The sequence below is a fragment of the Oryctolagus cuniculus genome, chromosome 2 (assembly GCF_051225735.1).
Source record: "Oryctolagus cuniculus isolate XC-2025 breed Fujian yellow rabbit chromosome 2, ASM5122573v1, whole genome shotgun sequence".
Taxonomy (NCBI): domain Eukaryota; kingdom Metazoa; phylum Chordata; class Mammalia; order Lagomorpha; family Leporidae; genus Oryctolagus; species Oryctolagus cuniculus.
In genome coordinates this window covers 22510762-22532603 of record NC_142868.1, presented here as the reverse complement: position 1 = coordinate 22532603, position 21842 = coordinate 22510762, and the positions used below count along the sequence as shown (strand labels likewise).

The 21842-nt window shown below is 36.4% G+C and overlaps 1 long non-coding RNA gene across 1 annotated transcript; it reads right to left on the bottom strand.

Annotated features, from left to right (window-relative positions):
- Positions 1-639: 639 nt before the first annotated feature.
- LOC127490232 (uncharacterized) lies at positions 640-15534 on the bottom strand. The gene is made up of 3 exons (XR_007918073.3): positions 15467-15534; positions 2241-2297; positions 640-726 (listed from the first exon to the last, which is right to left on the bottom strand). It is a non-coding gene; the product is annotated as an uncharacterized LOC127490232 (long non-coding RNA).
- Positions 15535-21842: the final 6308 nt, after the last annotated feature.

Below are 21842 nucleotides of genomic sequence, written 5' to 3'. Positions count from 1 at the left end.
CACAGTAGTCCATGCTGCTGAGACTGCACTATCCAGCCATGTATAAGATTCCTTTTAATTCAAGCAGTTAACATTTCTTCACTTAAACCAATAATGCTGTGTAGCAAAACAGTGTAGAGTAAGATATAAAAGCAATTTTCTCTTTATAAGATATTGATTTTTAAATAACTAATCAAGGTTTGAGATTATCCCATGGAAGGCAACAAGACAAAAGCAAAGCAAAGATTAATAAAGCTATACACACAATTTTATTATTCTGAACTCGAGTTTTAGAGCAATTAATGAAATGATTCAAGATCAACGTAACAGATACCAAGACAACAAATGAAGATCTATAGTTTTTTTCAAGTTTTCACAAAAGATTTAGATTTAGATGGAAGTAAATTTTAGTCTTGTACTAAATTGAAGTAAATTATTCCTATGTATTTAAGAATAAACATAATAAAATGCTCAGTTTAAACAACCACAGTCTCCTCAGTGATTCCTTGAGGTTACTGTGAGTCATAGGAAGCTCAGACACAAATCGTGAGGTTCACTCCACTTTAATGTCTTGATCACGGCCAATTTAAAGGCTCTGGGAATAAGCTAATTTCTGAATGAAGCAATAATTCATGTTTTGATGTTTCATTATAAACTATACCTTCAGTAGAAATTGGCATGAATATTTGATTCCTCAGGGAGTGTTTCTGTTGAACGATCTGAATGGAATCTGGGACACATAGCTACCTTCAAACATAAGGAAAATAGAAAACAAGAAGTTATCAGGTGGGTTGTACACAGAGCCAGTGGCATTACACCTATCACGTTATCCTGTGGACACCAGAGCTCTTAGCATCTAAAAAGAAAGTAAGTCACAGAAGACACTCTAGAATTTGAAGTACACAGAAGAGTCTAGAAAACAAAGTTTGATCACTAGACTCTATGAAACACTATAATTATGGAGGCTTATGTGTGTTTTTTTTCATGGAGCTTCTCAGATATTTATTTATCTTTTTTAACAAAATAAGCTGTGGGCAGATATCATTTAAACAGAGAAAATGGTAAAGTAAGCTATGGAAACTGAACCTCAGAATCAGTGTTTATGTTCGTTACCATGGTCTTGTCTTATTGTTAAGTATACAGTTCCAATAATAAAGTATCATTAAGCAGACAAAACTACAGTCATATACCACATATACAATTCATGGTCAGTAATGGACCATACATTCAACAAAGGTTACAATGAAGCTGAAAATCTCCCATGATCTCATAATGTTCTAGCTGTCATATTGTTACAGCATAATGTACTACTCGTGTGTTTGGTGTGATGCTAGGGGTTGTATAAACAACCTTAGGGTGCTGCCAGTCATACAAAAGTATGGCACACACAATTATATACAGTTCATAATGCTAATAAAAATAATCAATTAAGCTACTGGTCTCTGTACTTATATTTACTGTATTTTATTGTCATTTTAGAGTGTATTCCTTTTACATACTAAAAAATAGTTTACTGTATCATTGGAAATAACCTTTTTCCAGAGTGTTCTAGAAGCCAAGAAGAATTTACATGCATGTTTCAGGGATGAATATATTTACCAAATATATTTTAAGTAGCTTTCTTGGCCCATTCAGGCTTCTATAATAAAACACTTTTATTGAGCAGATTATAAAGAACAAAAGTCCATTGCTCATAAGTCCAAAGGCTTGAAAGTCCAAGAAAAAAGTGCTGGCAGGCTTTGCATCTACTGAGGACCCACTTTCTGGTCTATAGATGATGACTTCTCACTGCCTCCTCACATGGGAAAGCTCCCAGGCATAGTTGAAACACTCTGCGGCCTCTTTTATGAGGACACTAAGCCTAAATCACCTCCCAAAGGTCCCACCTCCTAATACCATCACATTAGTGATTAGATTTTCAAATTATGAATTTTGGAGGGACACATTGAGGCCACAACTTCAGCTTGCCATATTGTAATCTTCAAGGTAAAATCTTGAATAAATCTTCAAGGAACATACTAGTAGCATCATCTTGCAAATGTGGAAATTGAGTTTCCCAGAAGTCAAATAATTTAATAGAAGCCATACATATAAAACCAATCAAAAAGGGATTGCAAAGGATTTGGGAGTGAATGTTTAATTGAGCAGTTAAGATATGTGTGTCCCACATCCAAGTGTCTACGTTCCATTCCTAGATTCAGCTCTGACATCTGCTTTCTGCTAATGCAGACCCCGAGAAGCAGCAGTGAGGGTTCAAATACCTGGGCTCCTGGACCAGCTTCAGTCATTGTGGGCATTGGGGGAGTGAAAAGTGAAACCTGATTAAAAAATTCAAAATTAAAAGACTAATATCAGTATTCAAATCCAGTAATATTTAGTCCTATCCTTTATCACAGCATAAACAAAGAGTTTCTCATGCTTATGGATGTGGCAAATTTTTAATATCAATTTTGTAAGGATTCCTTCATCTTTTCACATAACCTCAATCTGTGATGATATTATTTTTACATTAACAAAGATTCTATTATAAAAAAATGCAAAGTGCTAAGGAGTAACAGAATGACAGTTAAAATGGATTATTTTTCATTTTTAAGGAGTAATTCAAAGAAGGATTATCAAAGAAGAAAAAATTAACAGAAACCTTGCATAATTCCTTCTAATAATTGGTGAGAATTTTGCAGGATGATTTCCATTTCTGTCTTTATGACCAATAACTTCAGAGCTAAATTTAATCAAGTAAAGTGTCTATTTCATCTTCAAATTCAATTATAATGACATATGCCTTATCTAAATGGTCTAAAAGCTATTTTCTTCTTCATTTTAACTTTGCCCATTTTTGAAAGTTCTCATAAAATCTTTGAATATCTTGGAAAAGGTTAAATTAGTACCCTATTATAATAGTAGTAGAATGAGTCTAAAGCTACAACATTAAACAATGTAATACAGAGCAAATTAGTGATGATTAGACAGATAATTTCCACTTCTATTTGAATGTGTAAATTATCTAGCAGTGTGTGCTCTCTGTTAATCCACTATTCCCATTATTTTGACATCCACAAAATGTTTGTATTTAGAAACGTCTGGCTACGTGAGTACTCCAGATTCCTGTTTCATTAATTAATTATGTGAATAGTATTTATGTTACAGATCATACCAATGCTTTGCAAGTATATTTATTCTTAGGATGCTAGTAATAAGCTTGAACTTTTGCTTTCCAATTAAAATTTAAAATTCTGATATACATCATTGTCAAATTCTTCTATCCAAGTCAGTGTTGTTCCTGTGATCATTTTGTTGCTGTGCTAGACAATGTTATTTCCTAAGGTTGTCACAGCCTCCAAATTCTCCCTCACATAGCTCCCTTCTAGGTTCTGCTTGCTGATATTATTTCCATGCAAAGCAGCTTTACACCTAAGTGATAATTTGTGAAGAATATATCGATTAGTACTGAAGAGCTAATTTGTGATAACTACTTTGAACTTTTTTTACTTCATAATACTCTATTTACCCAAAGCTTGTTATAAAAGCTCTTCAGTCTTCATAGTGTAGCAATGTACCATGTTTTGTCTTTTATTCAACACTAATTCCCATCCTCTGGCAACTGTTTTCCCTAGCATGATCTCACACTGGCTGCAAAACAGTGGTTATCAATGAAACATTCCCCAAATTTGGAATCAAAGAGATGACCAAAGACTCCTGGTTATTTTTTGAATCATGTCTAATCTCAAGAATCTTAATGTGGGTTCAGTCTTAACTTGCTCTATCTTTTGGTGTTTAAATTTAATTTGAAGAAATTCTCTGTGATTATTGTTTCATATATTTCTTCCACTAATTTCCTTCTTACTTTATCAGTGATTGCCATCATGTGTACAATATACCTTTTATATTAGTTCCCATTTTTCTTGGATATTATGGATATTTTTGTCTTTGTTCTCTTTGCTTTCAAGTTTTGGAAGTTTCTATGGAGATATCCTCCAGCTCAGAAATTGTTTGCTCAACTGCATTAGATCTACTGATAAACTCATATAAAAGTCATTTCTGTTATGCTGGTCTTCATCACTAACAATTTTTGTGGTTGTTCTTTCTTTGATTTGTCTGCTTACATTGCCCCTCTGTTCTTACGTGTTATCCACTTTCATTCTTGTCATCCTTGACATACTGTTCAAAGTTGTTCTAAATCCATGACATAAAATCCCAACATCCCTGCCATAGTGGCACCTGATTCTGATACTTCTGTGTCTTCAAACTGGTTTTAGTCTTTCAATATGTCTTGTGTAGTTTTCTTGATTCCTGAGCATGGTGTACTAAATAAACAGAGCTCTTTAGCCTTTGCTACTGTAGTGGTAAGGTGTCAGTGTATGTGGAAGCATTCTATGATGCTACAGATCTAAATATTTTATTGTGTCTATGTGTCTGTACTGTAAACTTCACAAGTGATTTTCACTCCTCCTTCCTCTTCGTTGGCACAGGATGGCTATAGAGGGCTGGAGTGAGTATTTTCTTTCTTTCATGTAGAAAGCTAGATCAAGCTAGAAGGTGAGTATTTCCCTTCTCCAATAGTGGTTTGGCTCTGATAAAATCCCATTAGATTAGGCACTGTTTAGGCCGTTTCTCCTGGGGCAAACCTTGTTGAGAACAGAACGCTCTATCGTATTTCAGAATACTTTCACTTACCTCTCCCTTCTGGAAGAACAAGGGCATTTCATTTTCCAATATTTACTCTAAGAAGATAGTCAAGCTCCTGGATAAAACTCACAAAAGCATGGACACTCACCTATGACTGGCTCCCAGCCACACAAGTTAATTCAGAGTTTTTTCACTGAGCCTCCAACAATGCAGAACTTGCAATCCAAGTTTTTCTACTCCAGCACTGACTGATTCCTTTGTAGCTTTCACTTCATAAATTTTTGGTACTGATTTTTGGCATCTGCCAGTATCTTCAGTTTTGGAGGCAGCATGTTTTCTTGTGACCCTGCTCTTCCTATAGATCTAAGGAGAGTTGTTGGCTTCTCAGTTTGTTCAGCTTTTGACTATTATTAGGATGGAGTAGCAATACCAAACTCCTTACATGTGCAAAGAGCCTCATGATTTTTTGAAAATTAGCATTTCAAATAATGTTGGCAAGAAAGTGGATGAACTAGAACTTTGATTCATTTTTGGTGCAGTGTCAATCGGTAAAATTGCTTTGGAAAACTGTTTGGCATTATCTGCTGAAGTTGAACATATGCTTGTTTTATGAACCAGCAATTTCATTTCCAAGTGCATCCTCCCCAGGTGCAATAGGTGCACTTTGTGTACATTTCAACCAAAACCTATGCCCAAGAATATTTTTGACAGCATTATTTGTAACAGCTTTTAGCTGGAAAAAAATTCTGTGTCCATCACCCTAACATGAATGAATACATTTTCTAATCTTTAAAATAGAATAGTATAAGCAAACAAACTAGTGCTAAATATTATCATATATGTAAAAATACAACAATAATGTTAAATAAAAGAAGTCAGACCTAGAAGAACTAACATTGTGTGATTCTATTTACATCAGTTTCTAAAAATGCACCCTATCTCTACAGGTCATGCCCCCTGTATCACCCCTTTTCTCTATGAGTAACCCAGACTCAGATATTTCATTATAGTAATTCTAAACAGAGTAATACAGGGGATGGTGTTGTCACACAGTGGGGTTAAGGAGCCTCTTGGGACCACAGCATCGCATATCAGAATTGCCAATTCGAGTCCCAGCTGCTGTGCTTCTTATCCAGCTCCTGACTTATATGCCTGGGAAAGCAGTAACAATGGCCTGAGTGCTTGAGCTACTGCCACATACTAGCTTTGTCCTGGCACAGCCTTGGCCATCACAACCATTTGTGCAGTGAACCAGCACATGGAAGATATGTTTCTCTGTCTTTTCCTCTGCCACTCTGCCTTTCAAATATATAAATCTTAAAAGAAAAGAAAAAAGCACAGAGTAATGCACATGCTAAAGTCTTAAAATTCTTATTCAAATGATTGATAGAAGCTTGCAAAAGTTTTTTGTACTTTAAAAAGAAACAATTAGAAGGATTTACAAAACCTGCCAGTTCTAGATTCAAACTTCCTTTTTGGAAAACTAGTTACCAAAATTACTTTCCTTTCTTCATTGTAATTTGCTAATCACACACACAAAAATCTGTGATGTTATTAAATGCATTCCTTGTAGTCTATTCAATCACTTAAACACAGAAATAACAGAAGATTTTTTTAATGTTTAAAGGCATTCATGATTCCATGGTGAATTCAACAATGCTTCCACTTTGGTTTCTTAACCAGCTCCCTGAGAGGTTTCTAGGTGTCCTCAGATGACAATATGGTAATTCTGATTGGAGAAATATCTACAGAATAGAAAATAATACCCTTCAGTTGAGTGCTCATAAAGTGACTATAGATACTGTGTAATATAAGTGAACCACCAGCCATTATCAGAAAGATGGTTCCCCATTCTTGTTGTTCTTTTTCAACCAAAGATGAATTCCTAACCTACAGGACGTTTTATTGGTGCCTTTTATGCTATTGTATAATGTGTTCTAATAAAATGGAACAGCAGCAATTACACAGTTAGAAACAGATTCAGGAGAAAAAGTATGTCATGTGTTGTATTTTGTATTTAGTAATGCTTAAATCGATGTAATTTTATTTGTAGAGAAGAGTTTATTTGCTAGAAACTATAAATAATCTGGTAAATTTTAACGGTGTATGTATTTCTTGCCTGGTAATTTCTATGACATTTAATACCAGTACTAAAACTGTGCACATGTAATAAAAACAGACACACCAATAGAAGTTTAAAACTAATTATCTTTTCATCATTTTAACCCCATTTCCAAATCCACCTTTTTAGTCATTGTGCAAATATATATGCACTGTGTATAGCAGATACCAGAAAAACAATGAAGCAACAATCTCAAATTTGCTTCTGAAAATATTCCATAAGCACCTTTACCTAGCAGTATAAAAGGTGTGGTTTATGAGATGGTTTGAATAAAACTACATCATCACCATTGAAAAAAATCTCCTGATTTAGGAGATGAAAATTAGATGTCTTTACTAGTAACTTACAGAGATAAATGCAAACCCCCTTTTGGGAATATGCCTATCACAACTATTTTATGTGAGCAGAGCTAGAGGTAAAACCTTAGTCTTTCACATGAGCACCTAGTTAGCATCACAAAGATGCAGTATATTTTCTGTCTAAACAACCCTTCTCTGGAATGTTGATCAGGTATTTGATACAGTTCTTTAAGGTCAAAGTTTGAAAATTGGTGGCTATATCTTTTAAGAGTATTCATTTATTTTAAAGGTAGTGACAGAGAAGGAAAGAGACAGAGACAGAGAGAGAGCTCTTCCATCCAGATTCACTATCCAAAATGGACTCAATGGTTTGTGCTAGATCAAGCCAAAGCCAGGAGCTCAGAACCATATCCAGGCCTCCAACATAGTTGGCAGGAGCCCAACTACTTGCTGCTTTCTAGGTGCATTAACAGGAAGCTGGATCAGAAGTAGAACATCCCAGGACTCAAATCAGCACTCTGATATTGGATGCCAGTGTCAGAAGCAGAAGCTTAATCTGTGGCACCACCGTGCTGGCCCCTGATGCTTATACTTTCAATAATAAAATTTAAAAATCATAAAAATAAATAATATTGGATATAATTCAGATTAATTACTCTATAATAAAGACACTTGGCTTTGGCCAATTAAACATCAGCTCACTAATCTAAAATGTGAGTTCTGCACATCACACACAAGCTAAATGGGAAAATTAAGGAGGCTAGGAAGTACCCTGGAGTAGGACGGTGTGTGCTACATTAAGTAGCGTGATCAGAGTAGGTCTCAGCATGGAGCAAGTGATACAGCGTCTATGGAAAGCAAACCCTGGGAAGGCGTATCGCTAGGGAAAGGGACTGTTGCATCATAGGAATAGCAAGCAGACCAGAGCACCTGGAGAAGAATGACCAAGGGAGAGAGTATGGGAGATGAGGCCATGTAAAAGGGGCCAGAAATATAAGTCAGGTTAGTCTATACTATAGACTTGACTATATTCCTGAGTAACAGATGAAACTTTTAACACACTTTGAGTTGAGTAACTAATTTTGGTGCTTAAGTACCATTCATCCCATCAAGCTGTTGTTAGAGTGTAGAATGTGAAGAAAGCACAAATGCAGACACCAGACAGCAGTGGCTTGGGCCTAGCAGCAGTGAAAGGAGATGGGACATGGCCAGGCTCTGTCCTATTTTGAGAATAGAGTTAAGAATCTTTGCAAAGAGAGAATATGTGAGGTGTGAAAACAAGGTAGCACTTAAGCATGACTCCAAGATTTTTATAATATGTCAGAAGGGAGGGGCTGGCATTGTGGTGCAGTGGGTCAAACCACCACTTACAAACACCTGCATCCCACTTTGGAGTGTCAATTCAATTCCCAGTGCCTCTGCCTCTAATCCAACTTTCTGCTAATGTCCCTGGAAAGGCAGCAGGGGATGGTCCAAATGCTTGGGTTCCTGTCGATCACATAGGAGAACAGATGGAATTCCTGGCTTCTGGCTTCAGCCTTGTCCCAGCCCTGGCTATTGCGGAACATTTGGGAAGTAAACCAGCAGATGGAAGATCTCTCTCTCTCTCTCTCTCTCTCTCTCTCTCTCTCTCCCCCCCCCTTCTCTCAATCTCTCCCTTGCCCCCTCCCTCCCTCTCCCTCTCCTTTCCTCTCTCCTCTTCCCCCTCCTCCTCTCTATCTCTGTCACTCAGCCCCCAAAATAAAAATGATAAATCTTAAAAAAAATGTGGAGAGTGGAATTCCCATCTACCAAAATGAGCAAGAATGTGACAAGGAGCAAGTTTTAGAGAGAAGATAGAGACTCTGGTTTAAGATTTTGAAGGTTTGAGATTCATATTAGACATCTAAGAGCGAAGTTGGGAATGTGCATATTGACTTCAGGGACTAAGTTGGGATAAATGTGGAAGATTTCAGGTTATCAGTGGCATTTCAGAACTTGGGAGTAGAAGAGATCATTAAGGAGTAGAGGAAAGGACATTCCATCCTTTTTCACGTACTTTCCATTCCTTTCCTCTCTCTTCCTCCACTTACATACCAGGAAATCCTAACTCCTGACTAAACTCAATCATCCTGCCACAAGTTTAATCCTACACAGCTGAAAGTGATGGAAGAAACAACACAAACTTCCAATGGAAGTTTCCAAAACAGAAGCTTAATGTATCCTGTGCCCTATTCACTGTTGCCTTGCTAAAAGGTCATTGTTGTTCTTGTAGTCTTTCCTCTGGTCTACAACATTCCCTCTTAACTGATTCTCAGGTACTGACCTTGCATCTTAATTTCCCAGGAAAACAGAAACTTTAGAAATAAATATTTCATGATCTCTTCACAAGTGTTCCTTTCCATATCCATCTGTGTTTATGCTCTCTGCTCACCTCCTTTTTCAGTAGATGGAATCCCAATGCTGCTCTCCAAGTCCTTGCAAAATCCATGCTTCTAGCCTGACCAAATCACTCTGATCTGCTCAGCACTGTTACTTCCATCTTAACAAAAACAACAACTAATTTTCCATCTTCAGACTATGGGACTGCTTTGAAATTGTCTTCAATTAAAAAAGAAAACTCCAAAAATAACTGCCTAGACTTCATCCTTCATGTTTCTTATTTCTACTTCTTTTATCTATGGCATTTGTGCTTCTATTTATCACACTCCAGCAAACTCTCACACCCACAAGTCCTCTTGTCAAAGTCACCAATTTTACCCACGAACAGTGTATTTTCCTTCTGCTATGCTAAATCTTTCAGCAGTGTTATGCTCAATGAATCACTGCCTTATGATTCAGCAACTCACAACTCACTTCTTTTTCAAATTCATCTTTCCCTTGGGTCCTGGGATATCAAACAATGTACTATAAGAGTCAATCAAATTAGGAAAATGTTATGTAGTAAATGCTATATTTCAGATTGCAAGGACAACAAGAGGCAAATTCCAGAGAGCCAGGAAGAAGTGGGATTGCAATTGAGTTGTGTGTGTGTGTATGTGTGTTTGCTGGGCCTAGAAAAATGAGTGGATGAATATACAAATGTAAAAACCAAACCAAGTTTTACTCTAGAAACACTGTATGCATACAGCCAACTAGCAAGTGATATCAAGTTTTTCACGTGGCTAAACTCTGTATTGAAGGATGAATAGTGTCTTCTGTTAATTTGAAGACAATGACACAAACCTCTGGTGATGATCATAGAATAATTCAATATATTTATTTATGTGAAAACAGTAAATGACAAAGATCACAAAGTATGTATGATATTACAACTATTAATCAGTTAGTGTGAGGGAAAATACAAATTTCACCCCCACAATAGCTCCTGATATACAGGTGCTATATCCTACCCATTCCCTTTACCTCAGAGTATGAGATATTTGATGAATGACATTTGAATAAATGTATATAAACTAACTCAACAAGAAGTTTAGGAAGCAACTATTATTATCCACTATTTGCAACAGGTTCACTGAAGATTAAATTCCCCATGGTCCCAATTAGTAATATTTTCAATATTCCTATACTTTGGTTTCAACTGGCCCTTCTGAAACTGCCAATACTTTAAAATTTCTTTTCATTATTAAAAGCAAAAATGTTACTTTATCAGTGTTAAAATTAGGACATTTGATCTCAAGATGAGTGAGGGAAAAAAATATCCTGTGGAGAATTTGATCTTGAAAAGTAGTTTTAGGATCAAATAGTTGGCAGCTAACTTGAATCAACATATTTAAGCCACAAAATAAGAGAAAAGTCTCTTTTTATAAAACAAAACAAAAATTTATGAAACAGAACAAAATTGGAAACTCCTAGAAATATTAGCTTTACGAGCTAAGCAAGCAAAGCAATTCTTTTTGTAAATATCAGAGCACTAAACAGCTACCCTAGATCTAATTTTTGTATCTGCTACTTTATCATTGCATTTTCAAAATTCCCTTTGAAATCATATTAGCGTTGAGTGTTGGTTATTTTGAGTATAAGAAATGAAAGCCAACACTGCTGTTAGTATTTGACATTTAAAGATTTGTAGCCACCTGAGATCTCTGTGTAAATATTTATGAGGAAACACTCTCTCCTGGCTTTTATGACATGCACTTATATTTGCCAAATCTCAGATCTGGTTCTGAATTCCCTTCATAGAGACAAATCCTTTGTCAGCATTGGACTTAGCAAACCTTTGAATGAATGTATATTTGCCTTGCATTATTGCACCCAGGTATCTGTATGGAGGTATGATGGACTTTGGCTCATTCTTTTATTTCAGAAGACAAAATAGAGGCACAAAATGAACAAACTCCAAAATGATAAAATCATCTACAGAAAGTTAAGGATTCTTGTCTCCAGATATGAAGATCCCCCCACCTGTTACTTTTCATCAAGGAAATCCATGGAAATGAAATAGATTTTTAAATAAGTATATTTAATCAATTTAAAAAACATAAAGACATGCTAATTCAACCAGGAAGATTAAGAATATTTAAAAAGAAGCTTAATAAATCTCAAAATGAAACAAGACATGTGTCTGAGGAAAAGGCTGTGCTTTAGTTAACACCAATTTTTATTGTATCCCCCCAATATTTTATAGTTCCCCCATTAATTGTGTCACTTAACTCTTAAAATATTCAAGTTTTCTTTCCCCTTCACATTGGTTTATGTATGTCATTATAAAAGGTTTTGATACATTCAATTTTTGTAGAGTCTTAGGTAATGTTTTCTTTCTTGAGTAGTTTAGCCCCATATCTCTTAATAGCTTCTGTGTATGCCCCATAAAGGGAACATAATTTATCTCTTTATAAATGTCAACAATGGTTTACACAATGAATAATAAACACCAAAAGAACTTGGTTAAACAGAGAAGAAAATTTTCTGACAAATTTGGTTCTTGTGACTAGCATTTTTGGCCATGCATCTGAATCCTGCCACATTCTCAGAAAGATTTAAATGTAATCACTTCTGTCAGTTACATTCACTGAGAACATCCTAAACCCAAGCTTGTGTCTCTGTCTCTGTTTTTGCTGCCTCAGTTCCAAGCTTCAGTTCTTTTTATTCACAACATGACAAAGTCCCTCTGGCATGCTGTATTTGTCAAATATGGCTGTAAGACTACTCCATCCCACAGCCTCCTCTAGACATGACTGCTTCCTCATCAGGAAGGGCTGTTTCCTTCCTCTTGAATCTGGGTGGCTGAGTATTTGCTTATAAGCAATAAAATGATATAATTCATTGTAGTTTTCCAGGGTCTACCATAAAGGTATTTCTGTTTGTATCTGTTTGCTAAAACACTTGTAACATACTTGAAGCTCAAAACAACCAGATTAAAAGTCAAACCACCAGTTGATACATGCAGAGTGGCCACCCTTAGAAGTTCTCACAACAGGCTAGATTTCTCTTCCTCCCAGCCCAGGAACCAGCCAGCTGAGAAAGCAAACTTCCACATGATACCAGTCCCCTGACATCAATTCACCTGCAGTATCTGCCACATTCAAATCTCGAGGCCCCAGGCATCATGGAACAGAAATAAGCTGTCTCTGCTTTCCCCAATCTGTAGCCCTGAACCATAGGATCAACGGATATATAACTGGTGGTTCTAACCAACTATGGTTAAGGGAAATTGGCTTGGCAGCAATTGAATTGGAACAGCCTCACAACAGGAGTTCCTACTTCTGATATTATCTTCTGCTGGCTTTTTTCCTCATAATGTTACCAGTATCAACCCTCAAAAACGAAACTTCAACTATACTGCTCCCTGTACAGGTCTTCTTTGTGAGAGCCTTACTGTGCCTCACTGTAAATCCTCTGCACCATCAACTGAGATATCAATGTGGATCAACAACCCTTTAACTCACTCCTGGCAAGGATCACCCCACAGACCCCAGGATTTGCTCTAAATTTTTACCAATCAGCTGTAAGTCACTGTTGCAGTAACTATCCTCAAATTATGTTGTCACATATCTTCAACAATAACAAAACAAACAATCTATTTTAGTTTAAGAAGTGGGCAAAAGACTTGAACAGCCATTTTTCCAGAGAGGAAATTTAAATGGCCAAAAATCACTTGAAAAATGCTCAGCTTCACTAGCCATCAGGGAAATGCAAATCAAAACCACAATGAGGTTTCACCTCACCCACTTAGAATGACTTTCATACAGAAATTAAAAACAGCAAATGCTGGTTAGGATGTAGGGGAAAAGGTAACCTAATCCACTATTTGTGGGAATGCAAACTGGTGCAGCCACTGTGGAAGACAGTATGGAGAGATTTCAGAAATCTGAATATAGACCTACTGTATATTCCAGCCATCCCACTCCTGGGAATTTACCCAAAGTAAATGAAATCAGCAGATGAAAGAGTTATCTGTACCCCCACGTTCATTGCAGTTCAATTCACACCCAATTTAGGTGTTACCCTGGATACTCATCCCCCCCTGGAGCACTGACTGGAGCTCCCTGGCCATACCCAGCACACACTTCTTTTTATTCACTGAAAGTGCACACATTCCACATAAGTCTCAGGGAACTGGGCACTATACAACACTCAATCCACTAACCTCAAACAGTGAAACACACATGCCTATCAATAGTGACGAAAAAGCTAAAATAATACCATTAAGGTTTCCATTTTGGATGTTAAAGGCTGGAAATATATCTCTCATAACCTTACCAAAAAGTAGAGACTGAATATCTGGGTTCACAGCTGTTATAAAGAGCTGGGTTCATAGCACAACCAACTAGCTTGAAATTTAAGAAGAAACAGCTGCTGGCAGAGAGACAAGCATTTGCTTACCCAAGATAGACAGTAGCAAAAGAATTCAGCAAAAACTGTTAATAAGTAGGTGAAGGCAAAGTGATTACTAATAAAAGAACATACACCTGCTAATGTGCAGATATAAAGGGAATCCCCTGCCAGTGGGAACTCTTCCCTGTGGACTTCATTAGACAATCACAAAAACATTTGGTGACATAAGGGAGACAAAACATCACCTCCATTCTGTTAGAGTTTCTTCTAGGCCTAAGACATATGATAGATTAATAGGAGAAAAGCATACATATTTTATTTTATAAATAGAGGTACCTACATAAAGTAAAAGAAAGAAGACCCAAGGGAGAGCCAAAGGGTCAATATTTCTCTACTTCCTTGTTAACAGAGAGATAATTATGAATATGGAACTAAAATATATGGGAAGACTCATGGAATATAATATTTATTTTTAGTGTGTCTGCACACAGTCCTGTGTCTGCTTGGAAGTCGTAGAGATAACATTTCAAGGGCGATACCTGTCGGTTTTGACTGGATATTCATATAAACTTTTTAAAGAGATGAGTGATAGAGCTAACCCTATCTGTAAGTTTTGAATTTATATTGTTTCATCCCATGTACAAAACTTTTTTTTCCTACAAATAGTTGGGTTTTTTTTCCCGTTGAGGGCTTGTAAAGGAAAACAGAATGTTTTATCATGATTTTTGCTTCAGTGACTTTAGGACAAATTAAAGGTCCTAAACTCTGAAAAAAAAAATATTTATTTTTAGCAAGGGCTGTTCATTGCAGAATTATGTTAGCTGGTTTTCTATCTCTGGTGATAAGAATGACCTTAATCATCCTAGTATAACAAAAGTACCTTTCATGTGAGAGTCTGACTTTAGCTCTAAGTAATCATTAAGTGGCATATTTTAAAGAGGCATATTATGCCATTTTCAGTGAGAAACCTGAGAAAGGGTCCCCTTTTACAATAGGGGGCTGGCTTTATGGCCTAGTGCATTAAGCCTTCACCTGCAGCCCTGGCATCTCATATGGGCACCAGTTATAGTCCCAATTGCTCCGCTTCTGACCTGGCTCCCTGCTAATGTATCTGGGAAAGCAGTAGAGGATGGCCCAACCTCCTGCATCCATATGGGAAACTCAGATGGCACTCCTGGTTACTGGCTTCAGCCCGGAGTTGCAGCCCTTTGGGGAGTGAACTGGTGAAAGGAAGACTTCTCTCTGTCTATAACTCTGTCTTTCAATTAAATAAAATAAATCTTTAAAAAAAAAGAAAGGTAACAATAGCCTCTGTGGGGAAGAAGTTAACCACCCAGTTTCTTCTCCCCTAGTATCTCCATAGAACTGAAGCCTTAAAATGAGAAAATAAACATTGTCTGAAAAAAACGCTTGTAACATGAAAAGGAACAGAAATTATCTCTATCCTAGAAGAGAGACACATGGCCTGAAACTACAGCTGGAAGAGGGGTCAGAGCACTGACAAGGTTGTATGACAGATGCAGGAATATAGAATCTGCTTAAGACTGAAGTTTAATCAGAGCCAGCAAATAAGCCCCCAATTTCCCAATTGTGAGGCTAGCAGACATCAAATAGCAAGGAGCCACAGAATCTACTGGGAGTTTTCAAGATTTGGAGAAAGATAAATCAAAGGGCATACTCAAACCTGGCAGTGGAGAAGACCTGGAGGAGAGCCCACAGAACAGCAGCCCTCATTCTGAGAAAATGTAGCACAAAAGGAATTTGAGGAACTTCATGTGGTGGTGACCATAAAAACACCAACAGATTGCTTAATGTACTCAGCTTACACAACTAACGCCCTAGACGAAGGAAAAGCTTACTCATTTCCAGACATGAAATCTATTTACTTCAGGGTCTATTATCTGTCACAAGATGTGTGCCTAAATTAATGAGGGGTCTTCAGGGAAACACAACCAATAGGATCTCTGTCCTTAGTGTGCTGCACACTGAGATTTAATGCTATAACTAGTACTCAAACAGTATTTTTCACTTTATGTTTCTGTGTGGTAGCAAACTGTTGAAATCTTTACTTAATGTATGCTAAACTGATCTTCTGTATATAAAGAGAATTGAAAATGAATCTTGATGTGAATGGAAGGGGAGAGGGAGTGGGAAAGGGGAGGGTTGCAGGTGGGAGGGACGTTATGGGGGGGAAGCCATTGTAATCCATAAGCTGTACTTTGGAAATTTATATTCATTAAATAAAAGTTTAAAAAAAGAACCAATAGATTACACATATTAAAGGATTAGCTCACACAGTTATGGAGAAGAGGAAGTTCCAACATCTCCAGGGTGGGTCAGCAAGCTGGAGAGCCAGGAGAGCCAATGGCGCCATTCCCATCTGAGTCAGAAGGCCTGAGAATCAGTAAATAGATGGACTAACTCTAAGCCAAATGCCCACAGGCTTTACCTTCAGGAAGAGATAATATTTTAGTCTGAGACTAAAATAGCTGGATATCTTAGTTTGATGGCAGTTAGGCAAGAAGATCTCACTCAAGAGAGGGACAGCCTTTTTGTTCTGTTTAGAGTTTCAACTGCTTGAATAAAGCCAAACACATTAAGAGGGGGCAGTTGGCCTTACTCAGACCACCAACTTAAATGGTAATGTCATCCAAAAATATCCTCACGTCCGGCGCCATGGCTCACTAGGCTAATCCTCTACCTGCGGCGCCAGCACCCCAGGTTCTAGTCCCAGTCGGGGTGTCACATTCTGTTCCAGTTGCTCCTCTTCCAGTCCAGCTCTCTGCTGTGGCCCGGGAGTGCAGTGGAGGATGGCGCGAGTCCTTGGGCCCTGCTCCCGCATGGGAGACCAGGAGAAGCACCTGGCTCCTGGCTTCGGATCAGCGCAGTGCACCGGCAGCAGCGGCCATTGGAGGGTGAACCAATGGAAAATGAAGGCCTTTCTCTCTCTCACTGTCCACTCTGCCTGTCAAAAATAAATAAATAAATTTAAAAAAATTAAAAAGTGGATTTTAAAAAAAGTAGATTCAAAAATATCCTCACAGAAACAACCAGAATAATGGTTGGCCTAGTCACTGATGGCCTAGTCAAGCTGACACCTGACCGCACTAACCATCACACTAGGCTTCAGTAGAAAAGGAGTGTGGGGCTGCAAGAAAAGGAGAGGAAGAGGGGAAGAGGAGGAAAAATAATACAAAATTGTTAAGATCAAAGCAATCAATAGAATTAGATTAAAAAATGATGCTGATGTTGGAATTAGCAAACAGGATATTTAAAATAACTGTAATTAATGTTTCACAGTCTGCAAGGTGAGATAGTAAAATACATCATAGAGATAAAATCTATAAGAAAATCAAATGAAAATACTAGGAATGAAACATGCAGTGACAGACATAATACCATTGATGAGATTATCAGTAGACTTGATGGAGGTAATGAAAGAATGAGAGAACTTGAAGATGAGGGAATAAAAATGACACAAGTGAAAACACAAAAAGAAAAAAAGAGTTTTAAAAAAATTAGGACATCCAAGAGATGTTGGAAATTATCAAGCAGCCTGACACAGTTTTCATTGCAATATCTGACACAGAAAAGAAAGAGAATAGAAGACATACTTGACCAAATACTCAAGGATTTTCCAAAATTAATGATAGAAATCAAACCTCGAACCCAAGAAGCTCAAAGAACACAAGGGAAGATAAATTACCAAAGGGAGGAAAAGAAAGCATGAGAAAAAATATGGATTTCTCATATCATTCAAACCACAAAACACAAAAAGAATCTGAAAACAGAATAGAAAAAAGATGCATTGTATACAGAACAAAGATGGTATGTATATGACTTCCTGTCAAAAAATATGCAAGACAGAAGGCAATAAAAGGATATCTTTCATGTGATGCAAAAAAGTTCTCATGTCAGAAATCTAATCCAAATGAAAATAGAAATCAAAGCTTTCGCATGTAAATAAAACAAAGAAAACCAATTGCCAACAGATCTGCACTATAAGAAATGTTAAAGGAAGCTCTTTAGAAAGAAGAAATGATATATCAGTCAAAAGACTGGATGTAAATCAAGAAATGAAGTGTACAAGGAATAGAACAGATTAAGTTACATGAATTTATTTTTAAATAACTGTCTAAACATACTAACAATATATTCTGTATTTATAGCATATAGCAATATATTCTGTATTTATAGCATATTTATAGCATGTGTATGTGTTAATTCTAATTAATGGAAGTTGTACATTGTAAATACTGAGGTGAACATTAAAAGAATAAACAACCATAAACAATCATCCTTTTATATTCTTGGTGTTAAAATAAATTGTACAATTGTACTTCAACAATGAAAGGGACACTATGAGAAACAGTGACTTGATCAGCCCTTGTCCTGCCTGTTGATGTACAATTTATTTTAACACCAAGAATATAAAAGGATGATTGTTTATTGTTTATTCTTTTAATGTTCACCTTAGTATTTACAATGCACAACTTCCAATAATAAAATAATAAAAATATCTAAACATTTGGAAAAAATTGATGACTGAATAGCTTATTTTCCTGTCAGATATTTTCTACCTTTGGATATTACTTATTTGTATAAACCTTTTAACTATTACTAACCCATCTGAATATTTCCAATCAACATGTCTATACTCCTTAATCAAGCACTTACTTGGTTGTTATCTCAAGGGGAATAGTTTCATCTTTCTACAAAGACTAATTTTCCTAAAGTTAGAAATTTACTTTGCTTTCTAAATCTTGTATCTACCTATATTCTCAGCATATGTTAAGGCAAGCATTATTTATAGATGAGAGCTCCATGATAGATAGTTGTTTTTTCTTAACTTCCCCTGTTATCTCAGTTCTTTGTTATCCAGGCGCTGACCTCTAACTGCCAATACCAGCCTCTGGCAAAGAGTACATAATGCAGTTTCATCTTTCATTGGGCCATTTGTGCCATCCATAAATGCAAGCTTAACTTATCATATTTCTGACATTCACTGTATCCTGCTTTTCAACAAAGAAGATTAAGATTTTGTTAATGTTGTCAATCATCTTTCTTTCATTTTGATGCCTTGTCAGAAATGGATAAAACAAAGCTGAACATCAAGGAATGTTGCAGGGATTCTTGCAACATAAATGGAAAGAAGCTTACACTGGTTGAGATGTATAAACTGCTTTCAATTTAAAGTTTTGTCATTTATCTTTTGTATCTCCACTCAAAATGGCAATCCAAGTCATAGTCTCAGAAGGAAGCATCATGAGTGGAACTGAGAAAGCACGCCCTTAACAAACCCTATCAGGACACATTAGTTTCTCATGCCAGAGGATTTGACTGATGGTTGAATTTTTATTCATTTTTGCTGTGGGAAGTCAAACTTATTCTATCCACTATAGGCACTTGACTAGTTCCTTGGTCCTGAATCTCACGGGGTAGCTACTATTGATAGATACATGACTGGAAACCAGATATGGAGAATGCAGACAATCTGAGGGCCAGGTTAATATATTTTGCTATTAGAGACTGGACAAATGAAAACTGAAAAAAAAATCAAATGCCAAATTTTTCTTTTGCCTATTGCATGCAGATGTTGGAATAAATAATTACTGATTTATTAGAGGTACAGAAATAGAAACTTTCAGACACTGCTTTCTGCATCATAACTACGATGTCACATAGGAAAATATGTATTTCCCAGAAAGAATAAATAAGGGGAAAATTTTCTAGAAAGGAATGACTTCATTTTATGTTTATAGATTAAGCAATTGTCAACTTAAAACCATAGGTCTCCAAGTTACTCAAGTTACTCATGTAAAACAAATCTTGGTGAAAATTAACTTTTAAAAAAGTAAAGCAATTAACGTTCAGAGTGTACTGTGGCTATTTATACACCAGTGTCCCATTCCACTGCAATTCTTACGTTTGACAGCTTAATGATAATAAAATCAAGTTTTCGAATTTACTTTCAATTTTTATGTGTATTCCCAAACAATTCTAATGAGATATATGAAAGATACAGAGATAACATGTGTCAAAACTGAGAAAAATCATTTTCTGTAGTTATGCCAATTACCAATTCTCCAGCTACTGCCTTTGTCATTCCTTCTTAGCATCATCACTATTTTAGAATTGCTTAGACAAATAATATCTTAATGAAAAATAGAATCATAGCATTGATTCTGAATAATGGAATAGAATATCTGGTTTACTAAAACAGGTACACAGCCAAACCAAAAATTTACATTGATATAGGAATAGAAAACTGAACTTTGAGAAAAAAGAAAAGAAGAATACAGCCATATAGACACTTTCATATTTTATCATTATTTTGCTGATCACCAACTTTAGTTTCTTATGATTTAATTCTCATCTGTACCTAATTCAACAGCACATGTTTCCACATAGTGGTAGCAAAACATTACAAAGGAGGATACTTAATAAATTGCTTACTAATGCCACAAAATTTTGGAAATGTTTAAGTAAATGCTTGGCATGACTAGACATAAAAATAAAATGATGTTGACATAGTCAAGAGGAAAGGAAGAGAGGTAATTGGAAGGGACTAGAAACCAGAGAAAAAAAATCTTTGCTGATTTGGGCCAGATTCTAGATGCCTGGACTAAATGTGGCTAACATCAAGATTCTATTCAAATACAGTGTCTAAAATCAAAGAACAGATTCATGTACAAGAAGAGAGGCAATGTGTGCTTTCCTGTCATTATATCCCCTCACATGTCTCCATGTAGTATATCTTGGGTCTTATGACACACAAAACTCACGTCTCAGTCTGGGCCCTGCTGCTTTCCAAATCTTTAAGTTTAGGTATATAATTTGACCTCTCAAGTACTTAGCTTCCTTTTCAATATTACAGGAAAAATGTCTGCCTAACAGAGTTGATTCATTGAAATGGCAAAGATTTAATATCATGGTGCATTTAAAAGGGCTAACATAGAATTATCATTCAGTAATATTAGTTATGAGGCCAACATTATAACATACTCAAAGTTATCTTGAAAAACAGCACCTGTTTTCAATTATTCTGTGACAGTATGGAATTTGACACTCTACTTCTTATATGGCTGGGGAATTCCTATTTGGCCTAACCCTCATGCAGATGGCAACTGTAATCCTAGAAAAGAGGTATTTAACAACTAACTAAAGTCTCTGAGACTAAAAACCAAAATAGCAGATATTGGAGGAATGACCACACTTGGAAGAAAGGAGCAGCACTCAGTGAATTTCCTGCTTTGTCACTATATCTGAGGGCAGGGTCCAGTTTGCTCCTTGTGCAGATGCTGGAAGTCTCACAGAAAACTCAGCCTTACTGACTTGAAAAATCAGGAAGCAGAGTTTCCAGCAAACAAAGCCACAAGAAAGTGAGGAAGGAAATCTAGGGAAGAGAGACAGAGACAGGAAGGTCAGATGCTGTAAACAAATGCTTTCCAAATCCCTAACCAATCCTGAACCACATACACACTGTATACAGTTCAATCATTCCAGGAAAGGTCAACAAACGAACAACAAAAACACAGCTTACACTGTTTCCCACCATTGGGAGTATAGATTTTTGTAGTTCAAGTCCAGCTAAATAAAATGCCTCCTACCACAAAGAAAAAAAACACTCTTTCAGAGGGATTGAACAGAACCCAGAATGTCAAACATCTCTTCAGAGGCTGCAAATACAATTGAAAGTCTCTAGAGTATCATTCACAAAATCCAGGAAACCATCCAAAATTAATTCACATATAAAGAAACAAGATCCATTTTTAAGTGAAAACAAAAAGCAAAGCAATAGAGACCAACCCCATGATGACCCAAAAGTAAAAAATGAAGATGTAAGTATTTTACAAACATAAATGTAATTATGTTCAAGAAAGGAAGTTATGCTTATAGTGAATGAAAATACAGCAAAATATAAGTAAAGAAATAGAAAGCCTAGGAAGGACCAAATGGAAATTCTAGGATTAAAAACAGGTATCTGAAATAAAAGTGTCACTGAATTGGCTTAACAGCAACCAAAAAAATAAATAGAGATGATACCAATGATACCAAAA